Here is a 12,462-nt window from a genome sequence, read left to right on the forward strand (position 1 = left end):
AAGCAGAACGCCGGGGGACGCGACAGACACCGGAATGTAAGTATGTAGTGTTTTTTTTTTTTACATTTACACTGGTAACCAGGGTAAACATCGGGTTACTAAGCGCGGCCCTGCGCTTAGTAACCTGATGTTTACCCTGGTTACACGGGGACTTCGGCATCGTTGGTCGCTAGAGAGCTGTCTGTGTGACAGCTCTCCAGCGACCACACAGCGACGCTGCAGCGATCGGCATCGTTGTCTAGATCGCTGCAGCGTCGCTAAATGTGACGGTACCTTAAGAGATTTCAGAAATCTGATGCACGCACATTGTTTTTTTGTCATCAGTATTTTTTAGCGTTGCATGGCTTTTTGGACATGTCACTTCTTTTTGCGTTTTTTCAACGTTTTTCACCCACTGACTTGAATAAGGGGTAAAAAAATGCACCAAAAACGCAAGTATCATGTTGTGCTGCGTTTTTTGTGCCAAAACCTGATTCGAATGGAATAGGACTTTTTTTTTCCCAACACTAAACTTTATCAGCACGCACAAGAGACAAATCCAGCATGCCAAAACCGCCGTGAAAATCGCAAGAAAAGCATGCTTTTTTTCCTACAGCTTCTTTCCTGCCAGGAGATCAGGTCTTGCTGCAGAAATAAAAACACTGAAAAAACGCCTAGTGTGAACTTACTCTAAAAAGTGAAGTATGGTATCCAATGCTGAAATGATGCCTGGTGAAGATAAAAGCCTCTTTTCACAGCATTTTAAGCCTACGATGCTTGTTAAAATCTCCTAGCATCCGAGGTGAGGACACGGCAGGAATATTTAACCAGGAAACTCCTTTCTGCTTTGAGTGTTGTTTCTTGTGTCATCATCATTAATAGTTTTACGTGAAAAATGATAAACGTATTACATTCTTGCCATCTTTATTGGCTAACAAGAATCTTTATATTTAGAAGGTTTCGGGCCCGGCATTGGGTGTGAAATCTTTTATTTATCTTACCACTAACTTTAGATGATTATTATGACAGTTTCTCTTAGGAAAAAGAAACAATTCTAGATGCTTTATTCATTTATTACTTTCAGACGTGAGGGATTTTTTATTATGAGTATTTATTTTTGGGTTTAGACAAGTTTTATGGGTTTTCCAGATTCAAAACAGATGTCAGGAGGAAAGACAGTTCCATGGACTGAGAGCAAATAGTGACAATGAGGTTTACAGGAAGGAACGTATTAGTATCACTGTGTCGTATGAAGCGGGTGTAATTGTAGGGGAAAAAGCCTTTAAAATGGGTGAACTTCATCAGTGGGGTCCAGGTAACATATATGGTTGTTCGGCTGGGTGCCGGTATTGGATGCCTGGTTGTCACCAGCGGTTCTCTTTTCCCGACTAATAAAATAGCAGTTTTTTAGGACAAAGTCTTTGGAGCCTTGTATCCTGTTAGGAAAGAAAAATCCCAATGAATGCTACATATCTGTTATGAAAAAGCTGCTGAACAACGCTCTATATCTCAATGTTAAAATTAACCTACCCTTAAAATTGTAGACTGTTCATAAAACTGTATACACTGTTTATAAAATCAGCAAGGGATCAAATACTTATTTCCCCCACTGTATCTGTCCCATATCTTAGATTTTTTTATGTAGCCATACATAATATCACATTACTTCATGTGCCCATTATTGAGCAATACTTTCCTAGCCATGTTTATAAAGCTAAAAGTGTAAATGTCTATTTCTGTCTCACATCTACAATAAACTGCTGAATCAGTTCTTCCCTCCGATTTTGTATCGTGTCATTAAATCCTATGTTGGAGCAGAAGTTATTTTTTTTTTTCCCTAAGGCTAGGTTCACATTGCGTTAGTGGGTGTCCGCTAACGGAATCCGTTACATGGCGATATTGGAGCAATCAACGCTATGTAACGGATCCGTTAGCGCACCCATTGACCGCAATGCGCTAACGCATCGCTAACGAATGCCATTTTTGGCATGCGTCAGCGATGTCCCGTTATTTTCGGACGGACCTCGAACGCTGCTTGCAGCGTTCAGGGTTCGTTCTTCGCTAGCGCAGATCGGGCATCTGCGCTAGCGAGATCGCCAAACGCAATCCCTTTTTGGACATTGCGTTAGCGCATTCCGTTAGCGTATGCGCTAAACAGATTGCACTAACGCAATGTGAACCTAGCCTTACTGGTGTCAGTATTTAAAAACACTTTCCTCCATTTTTTTTCTCTTAAATCCTTTTATATTAGGTCATGGTCTTTATGGCACATGTGTGATGGTCATTAATACCAGGTAATGGTTTACATACTACAGAGATGAGTTAAGGGAATGGATATTAGATGATGCCCCTCTATAATTGCCTGATTGATGGTGACTGTGTGACAGACATAGCAGGTCTATGAGCGCTAATATGGCTGAAGGCCCCTATAAACATTTGATGAAAATCAGCCAAATATGCTCTTGACGAGACCAGATGACCATCTATTGAGTATGTGGGCCTCCTGACTCTCTTCCCACAGAGGATGTCTTGTGTTATGATAGGCAATTCAGTATCACTATGGACATGGAGGTCAGAGCACATACAGTGATCTGACAATAACCCAAAATAATAGAACGAGCTCTGAGACGTGGGAACTCTGCAGACCGCAATCCCTGATCCTCTCCAAACACAACTAGAGGCAGCCGTGGATTGCGCCTAACGCTCCCTATGCAACTCGGCACAGCCTGAGAAACTAACTAGCCTGAAGATAGAAAAAATAAGCCTACCTTGCCTCAGAGAAATACCCCAAAGGAAAAGGCAGCCCCCCACATATAATGACTGTGAGTAAGATGAAAAGACAAACGTAGGGATGAAATAGATTCAGCAAAGTGAGGCCCGATATTCTAGACAGAACGAGGATAGGAAAGATAACTTTGCGGTCTACACAAAACCCTAAAGAAAACCACGCAAAGGGGCAAAAAGACCCTCCGTACCGAACTAACGGCACGGAGGTACACCCTTTGCGTCCCAGAGCTTCCAGCAAAACAAATAGACAAGCTGGACAGAAAAAATAGCAACAAATAGCAAAGAAGCACTTATCTATGCAGAGCAGCAGGCCACAGGAATGATCCAGAGAAACACAAGGAACATTGACAGGAAGCATGAATCAAAGCATTAGGTGGGGTTAAGTAGAGAAGCACCTAACGACCTCACCAGATCACCTGAGGGAGGAAACTCAGAAGCAGCAGTACCAGTTTCCTCCACAAACGGAAGCTCCCAGAGAGAATCAGCCGAAGTACCACTTGTGACCACAGGAGGGAGCTCTGCCACAGAATTCACAACAGTACCCCCCCTTGAGGAGGGGTCACCGAACCCTCACCAGAGCCCCCAGGCCGACCAGGATGAGCCACATGAAAGGCACGAACAAGATCGGGAGCATGGACATCAGAGGCAAAAACCCAGGAATTATCCTCCTGAGCATAACCCTTCCATTTAACCAGATACTGGAGTTTCCGTCTTGAAACACGAGAATCCAAAATCTTCTCCACAATATACTCCAATTCCCCCTCCACCAAAACCGGGGCAGGAGGGTCAACAGATGGAACCATAGGTGCCACGTATCTCCGCAACAATGACCTATGGAAGACGTTATGTATGAAAAAAGAATCTGGGAGGGTCAGACGAAAAGACACAGAATTAATAACCTCAGAAATCCTATAAGGACCAATGAAACGAGGTTTAAACTTCGGAGAGGAAACCGTCATAGGAATATGACGAGAAGATAACCAAACCAGATCCCCAACACGAAGTCGGGGACCCACACGGCGTCTGCGATTAGCGAAACGTTGAGCCTTCTCCTGGGACAAGGTCAAATTGTCCACTACATGAGTCCAAATCTGCTGCAACCTGTCCACCACAGTATCCACACCAGGACAGTCCGAAGACTCAACCTGTCCTGAAGAGAAACGAGGATGGAACCCAGAATTGCAGAAAAATGGCGAAACCAAGGTAGCCGAGCTGGCCCGATTATTAAGGGCGAACTCAGCCAAAGGCAAAAAGGACACCCAGTCATCCTGATCGGCAGAAACAAAGCATCTCAGATAGGTTTCCAAGGTCTTATTGGTTCGTTCGGTCTGGCCATTAGTCTGAGGATGAAAAGCCGAGGAAAAAGACAAGTCAATGCCCATCCTACCACAAAAGGCTCGCCAAAACCTCGAAACAAACTGGGAGCCTCTGTCAGAAACGATATTCTCTGGAATGCCATGCAAACGAACCACATGCTGGAAGAACAATGGCACCAAATCAGAGGAGGAAGGCAACTTGGACAAGGGTACCAGATGGACCATCTTAGAAAAGCGATCACAGACCACCCAAATGACTGACATCTTTTGAGAGACGGGAAGATCTGAAATAAAATCCATAGAGATATGTGTCCAAGGTCTCTTCGGGACCGACAAGGGCAAAAGCAACCCACTGGCACGAGAACAGCAGGGCTTAGCCCGAGCACAAATCCCACAGGACTGCACAAAAGAACGCACATCCCGCGACAGAGATGGCCACCAAAAGGATCTAGCCACTAACTCTCTGGTACCAAAGATTCCAGGATGACCAGCCAACACCGAACAATGAACCTCAGAGATCACTTTATTTGTCCACCTATCCGGGACAAACAGTTTCTCCGCTGGACAACGATCAGGTTTATTAGCCTGAAATTTTTGCAGCACCCGCCGCAAATCAAGGGAGATGGCAGACACAATTACTCCTTCCTTGAGGATACCCGCCGGCTCAGATAAACCCGGAGAGTCGGGCACAAAACTCCTAGACAGAGCATCCGCCTTCACATTTTTAGAGCCCGGAAGGTACGAAATCACAAAGTCAAAACGGGCGAAAAACAGCGACCAACGAGCCTGTCTAGGATTCAAACGCTTAGCAGACTCGAGATAGGTCAGGTTCTTATGATCAGTCAATACCACCACGCGATGCTTAGCTCCTTCAAGCCAATGACGCCACTCCTCGAATGCCCACTTCATGGCCAGCAACTCTCGGTTGCCCACATCATAATTCCGCTCAGCAGGCGAAAACTTCCTGGAAAAAAAAGCGCATGGTTTCATCACTGAACAATCAGAACCTCTCTGCGACAAAACAGCCCCTGCTCCAATCTCAGAAGCATCAACCTCGACCTGGAACGGAAGAGAAACATCAGGTTGACACAACACAGGGGCAGAAGAAAAACGACGCTTCAACTCTTGAAAAGCTTCCACAGCAGCAGAAGACCAATTGACCAAATCAGCACCCTTCTTGGTGAAATCGGTCAATGGTTTGGCAATACTAGAAAAATTGCAGATGAAGCGACGATAAAAATTAGCAAAGCCCAGGAACTTTTGCAGACTTTTCAGAGATGTCGGCTGAGTCCAATCATGGATGGCTTGGACCTTAACAGGATCCATCTCGATAGTAGAAGGGGAAAAGATGAACCCCAAAAATGAAACCTTCTGCACACCAAAGAGACACTTTGATCCCTTCACAAACAAAGAATTAGCACGCAGGACCTGAAAAACCGTTCTGACCTGTTTCACATGAGACTCCCAATCATCCGAGAAGATCAAAATGTCATCCAAGTACACAATCAGGAATTTATCCAGGTACTCTCGGAAGATGTCATGCATAAAGGACTGAAACACTGATGGAGCATTGGCAAGTCCGAATGGCATCACTAGATACTCAAAATGACCCTCGGGCGTATTAAATGCAGTTTTCCATTCATCGCCTTGCCTGATTCGCACCAGATTATACGCACCACGAAGATCAATCTTGGTGAACCAACTAGCCCCCTTAATCCGAGCAAACAAATCAGATAACAAAGGCAAGGGGTACTGAAATTTAACAGTGACCTTATTAAGAAGGCGATAATCTATACAAGGTCTCAGCGAACCATCCTTTTTGGCTACAAAAAAGAACCCTGCTCCTAATGGCGACGATGACGGGCGAATATGCCCCTTCTCCAGGGATTCCTTCACATAACTGCGCATAGCGGTGTGCTCAGGCACGGATAAATTAAACAGTCGACCTTTTGGGAATTTACCACCAGGAATCAAATTGATAGCACAATCACAATCCCTATGCGGACGTAGGGCATCGGACTTGGGCTCATCAAATACATCCCGGTAATCAGACAAGAACTCTGGAACCTCAGAAGGGGTGGATGACGAAATTGACAGAAATGGAACATCACCATGTACCCCCTGACAACCCCAGCTGGACACCGACATGGATTTCCAATCCAATACTGGATTATGGGCTTGTAGCCATGGCAACCCCAACACGACCACATCATGCAGATTATGCAACACCAGAAAGCGAATATCCTCCTGATGTGCAGGAGCCATGCACATGGTCAGCTGGGTCCAGTATTGAGGCTTATTCTTGGCCAAAGGCATAGCATCAATTCCTCTCAATGGAATAGGACACTGCAAGGGCTCCAAGAAAAACCCACAACGCTTAGCATATTCCAAGTCCATCAAATTCAGAGCAGCGCCTGAATCCACAAACGCCATGACAGAATAAGATGACAAAGAGCAGATCAAGGTAACGGACAGAAGAAATTTTGACTGTACCGTACCAATGGTGGCAGACCTAGCGAACCGCTTAGTGCGCTTAGGACAATCAGAGATAGCATGAGTGGAATCACCACAGTAGAAACACAGCCCATTCAGACGTCTGTGTTCTTGCCGTTCAACTCTGGTCAAAGTCCTATCGCACTGCATAGGCTCAGGTTTAAGCTCAGGTAATACCGCCAAATGGTGCACAGATTTACGCTCACGCAAGCGTCGACCGATCTGAATAGCCAAAGACATAGACTCATTCAAACCAGCAGGCATAGGAAATCCCACCATGACATCCTTAAGGGCTTCAGAGAGACCCTTTCTGAACATAGCTGCCAGCGCAGATTCATTCCATTGAGTGAGCACTGACCATTTTCTAAATTTCTGGCAATATACCTCTATCTCATCCTGACCCTGACAAAGAGCCAGCAAATTCTTTTCTGCCTGATCCACTGAATTAGGCTCATCGTACAGCAATCCGAGCGCCAGGAAAAACGCATTGATATTATTTAATGCAGGATCTCCTGGCGCAAGAGAAAATGCCCAGTCCTGAGGGTCGCCGCGCAAAAAAGAAATAATAATCAAAACCTGTTGAACTGGATCACCAGAGGAACGAGGTTTCAAGGCCAGAAATAACTTACAATTATTTTTGAAACTCAGAAACTTAGTTCTATCTCCAAAAAACAAATCAGGAATAGGAATTCTTGGTTCTAACGTAGATTTCTGCTTAATAGTGTCTTGAATCTTTTGTACTCTTGCCGAGAGCTGATCCACAAATGAAGACAGACTTCTAATGTCCATCGCTACACCTGTGTACTGAACCACCCAAATGTCTAGGGGGAAAAAAAGACAAAACACAAACCAAGAAAAAAAAATGGTCTCAGAACTTCTTTTTTCCCTCTATTGAGAATCATTAGTACTTTTGGCTTCCTGTACTGTTATGATAGGCAATTTAGTACCACAATGGACATAGCGGTCAGAGCACATACAGTGATCTGACAATAACCCAAAATCATAGAACGAGCTCTGAGACGTGGGAACTCTGCAGACCGCAATCCCTGATCCTCTCCAAACACAACTAGAGGCAGCCGTGGATTGCGCCTAACGCTCCCTATGCAACTCGGCACAGCCTGAGAAACTAACTAGCCTGAAGATAGAAAAAATAAGCCTACCTTGCCTCAGAGAAATACCCCAAAGGAAAAGGCAGCCCCCCACATATAATGACTGTGAGTAAGATGAAAAGACAAACGTAGGGATGAAATAGATTCAGCAAAGTGAGGCCCGATATTCTAGACAGAACAAGGATAGGAAAGATAACTTTGCGGTCTACACAAAACCCTAAAGAAAACCACGCAAAGGGGCAAAAAGACCCTCCGTACCGAACTAACGGCACGGAGGTACACCCTTTGCGTCCCAGAGCTTCCAGCAAAACAAATAGACAAGCTGGACAGAAAAAATAGCAACAAATAGCAAAGAAGCATTTAGCTATGCAGAGCAGCAGGCCACAGGAATGATCCAGAGAAACACAAGTCCAACACTGGAACATTGACAGGAAGCATGAATCAAAGCATTAGGTGGGGTTAAGTAGAGAAGCACCTAACGACCTCACCAGATCACCTGAGGGAGGAAACTCAGAAGCAGCAGTACCAGTTTCCTCCACAAACGGAAGCTCCCAGAGAGAATCAGCCGAAGTACCACTTGTGACCACAGGAGGGAGCTCTGCCACAGAATTCACAACAGTCTTGGGAGAGAACAATCAGATTGTTGCCGATCAGTGTGTGGTTTCCATGTGGAGAGAGGAGCCGGCGCCATACCTGGTAGGTGATGGCTGGGTATCACAACCAGGACCTGCTGCTACATTACAATCTCTGACAGCAGCATTTAACATGCCCCAACGCGCGCATCAGTACTTCCGGCCATTGGCACGCCAGTGACGTAATCCCAGGTCACTGATGGGTTGTCGTGACAGCCGGGGGTCATCTGATAACCCCCATGCCTGTCATTATGGAGCTCCTTTGAAACCCTGCCTGTTTCCAGACTTAGAGGAGACTATGCATCGCTGCATATAGCACAAGCGATCGGACGATCGCATATTCAAGCCCCATAAGGGGGCTAACAAGGTCAGTATAAAAAAAGTTTTTAAAAAATGTGTCCAACCCCCGACTCAATGCAGGATTCACTAAACCATCCCAGACAGATGTTTGTCCAGCCTCTGTTTGAAGACTTCCATTGAAGGAGAACTCACCACCTCTCGTGGCAGCCTGTTCCACTCATTGATCACCCTGTCAAAAAGTTTTTTCTAATATCTAATCTGTATCTTCTCCTTTTAGCTTCATTTCATTGCTTCTCTTGTTTCCATGTGCAAATGAGAATAAGGATAATCCCTCTACACTGTGACAACCCTTCAGATATTTGTAGACAGCTATTAAGTCTCCTCTTAGCCTTTTCTTTTGTAAACTAAACATTCCTAGATTCTTTAACCGTTTCTCGTAGGACATAGTTTGCAGTCTGCTCACCATCCTGGTAGCTCTTCTCTGAACTTGCTACAGTTTTTCACATTTTTTTTTTTTAAATGTGGTGCCCAGAACTGGACCCAGTATTTCAGATGGGTACTGACCAATTAGGAGTAGATAATTTCTTCACGTGATCTAGACTCTATGCTTCTCTTAACCCTTTTCTGACCTCGGACGGGATAGTACGTCCGATGTCAGATCCCCTGCTTTGATGTGGGCTCCGGCGGTGAGCCCACATCAAAGCCGCGACATGTTAGCTGTTTTCAACAGCTGACATGTGCGTGCAATAGCTGCGAGTGGAATAGCGATCCACCCGCCGCTATTAACTAGTTAAATGCCGCTGTCAAACACTGACAGCGGCAGTTAACTACCGCTTCCGGCAGTGCGGCCGGAAATGCGCTTATCGTCGACCCGTCACATGATCAAGGGGTCTCCTTGAGACCTCTATGGTTGTTGATGCCAGCTTGCTGTGAGTGCCACCCTGTGGTCGGCGCTCATAGCAAGCCTGTAATTCAGCTACATAGGAGCTCCTATGTAGCAGAGCCGATCGAGTGGTGCCAGCTTCGAGCCTCCCATGGAGGCTATTGAAGCATGGCAAAAGTAAAAAAAAAATGTTTAAAAAAATATGAAATAAATAAAAAAAATATAAAAGTTGAAATCACCCCCCTTTCGCCCCATTCAAAATAAAACAATAATAATCTTTATTTTTACATAGCGCTAACATATTCCGCAGCGCTTTTACATTTTTGCACACATTATCATCACTGTCCCCGTTGGGGCTCACAATCTAAATTCCCCATCAGTATGTCTTTGGAATGTGGGAGGAAACCGGAGTACCCAGAGGAAACCCACGCAAACACGGGGAGAACATACAAACTCTTTGCAGATGTTGTCCTTGGTGGGATTTGAACCCAGGACTCCAGCGCTGCAGTGCTAACCACTGCGCCACCGTGCCACCCAAAATCAAATATACACATATTTGGAATCGCCCCGTTCAGAATCGCCCGATCTATCAATAAAAAAAGGATTAACCTGATCGCTAAACGGCGTAGCGAGAAAAAAATTAGAAGCGCCCGAATTACGTTTTTTTGGTTGCATTAAAATGCAATAACGGGCAATGAAAAGAACGCATCTGCACCAAAATGGTATCACTAAAAACACCAGCTCAGCATGCAAAAAATAAGCCCTCACCTGACCCCAGATCACGAAAAATGGAGACACTACGGGTATCGGAAAATGGCGCATTTTTTTTTTTTTTTTAGCAAAGCTTGGAATTTTTTTTCACCACTTAGATAAAAAAGAACCTAGACATGTTTGGTGTCTATGAACTCGTAATGACTTGGAGAATCATAATGGCAGGTCAGTTGTAGCATTAGTGAACCTAGCAAAAAAGCCAAACAAAAAACACGCATGGGATTGCAATTTTTTGCAATCTCACCGCACTTGGAATTTTTTTCCCATTTTCTAGTACATGACATGGTAAAACCAATAATGTCGTTCAAAAGTACAACTCGTCCTGCAAAACATAAGCCCTCACTTGGCTATATTGACGGAAAAATAAAAAAGTTATGGCTCTGGGAAGGATGGGAGCGAAAAACAACCACAGAAAAAAATGGAAAATCCACAAGGTCATGAAGGGGTTAATACATCTCAGAACAGTGTCTGCCTTTTCTGGTGCATCACACTGTTGACTCATGTGCAGTCTGTGATCTATTAGTATACCCAAGTCTTTTTCACACGCGCTGTTGCTTGTTTTCCCCCACATATGGGGCATCAGCGAGTTCACGAGAAATTGCACAACAACTTTTAGGCTATGTGCACACGTCAGGATTTTTTGTGTTTTTTTTGCGGATTTTCCCGATAAAAACGCTATAAAATTGCTAAAAAACGCAAACAATATGCATCCTATCATTTAGAATGCATTCTGCATGTTTTGTGCACGTTTGCGTTTTTTTCTGCAAAAAAACGCATTCCACAAAAAGAAGTAGCATGTTCATTATTTTTGCGGATTTTTGGCGGATTTCCCATTAAATTGGAGTGTCTGGAAAAAAACGTAAAAAATCCGCTAAAAATCCGCACAAAAAACGCGTAAAATCCGCGCAAAAAACACGTAAAAAATGCATGCGGATTTCTGGCAGAAATGTCCTGATTTTGTCAGGAAATTTCTGCAAGAAAATCCTGCCGTGTGCACATAGCCTTAAGGGTACAATTTCTCCTGCTATCCTTGTGAAAAAAAAAAATTGGGGACAAAAAGATCAAAGTGCTCACCACACATCTAGATAGGTTCCTTGAGGGTTTTAGTTTCCTAAATGGGGTCCCTTGTGGGGGTTTCCACTGTTTAGGCACATCAGGGGCTCTCCAAACGGGACATAACATCCACTAATGATTCCAGTTAATTTTGCGTTCAATAGGTCAAATGGCGCTCCTTCCCTTCCCAGCTCTGCTGTGCGCCCAAACAGTGGTTTTCCCCCACATATGGGGTATCAACGTACTCAGGAGAAATAGCACAACTTTTATGTCTAATTTCTACTGCTACCCTTGTAAAAATAAAAATTGGGGGTTAAAAGATACTTGTTATAGAAAAAATTAGATTTTTCTGATTTTCACTGCTCTACGTTATAAACTTCTGTGAAGCACCTGAGGGTTCAAAGTGCTCACCACACATCTAGATAAGTGCCTTGAGGGAACTAATGATTCCAGCAGATTTTGCATTCAAAAAGTCAGTATCTTCTGAGCTCTGCCGTGCGCCCACACAGTGGTTTTCTCTCTCATATGGGGTATTGCCATGTTCAGGAGAAATTGCACTACAAATTTTGGGGTCCATTTATTCCTGATACCCTTGTGAAAATAAAAAAATGCGGGTCTAAAATAATATTTTAGTGAAAAATAGTTAAATGTTCATTTTTTTTCTTCCACATTGATTCACTTCCTGTGAAGCACCTGAAGGGTTATTAAACTTCTTGAATGCAGTTTTGAGCACCTTTAGGGGTGCAGTATTTAGAATGGTGTCACTTTTAGGTATTTTCTGTCATATAGGCCCCTCAATGTCACTTCAAATATGAGGTGGTCCTGAAAAAAATGGTTATGCAAATTTTGTTGGAAAAATGAGAAATTGCAGGTCAACTGTTTAACCTTTATAACTCCTAACCAAAAAAAATATTAAAGGGGTTAATCACATAGTGATTATAGTGATTATGAGTCTCTCAGATAAAAGCTCCTTCCTAATGCAAATAATCACAAGACTTTCTAAAATGTTACTATGTATAACTAGAGGGTGCGAATATTGTGGTTGCACCTGGTCCCTAAAGCTTAATGATGGAGACCCTAATAGTCCCACTGCACCATAAGAGAGAGAAGACCAGTTCTATAAATGTGACATAATATTC

General features: G+C 43.9%; 1 long non-coding RNA gene across 1 annotated transcript in view; it reads right to left on the bottom strand.

Moving 5' to 3' along the window:
* Positions 1-185: 185 nt before the first annotated feature.
* Positions 186-12,462, bottom strand: part of LOC138676762 (uncharacterized) — a 67,362-nt gene continuing 55,085 nt past the window's right edge. The window contains exon 4 of the long non-coding RNA XR_011320822.1: positions 186-1,415. This is a non-coding gene — a long non-coding RNA (uncharacterized lncRNA). The remainder of the gene's footprint in view (positions 1,416-12,462) is intronic.

Source organism: Ranitomeya imitator, chromosome 4 (genome assembly GCF_032444005.1).
Source record: "Ranitomeya imitator isolate aRanImi1 chromosome 4, aRanImi1.pri, whole genome shotgun sequence".
In the NCBI taxonomy this organism is placed as follows: domain Eukaryota; kingdom Metazoa; phylum Chordata; class Amphibia; order Anura; family Dendrobatidae; genus Ranitomeya; species Ranitomeya imitator.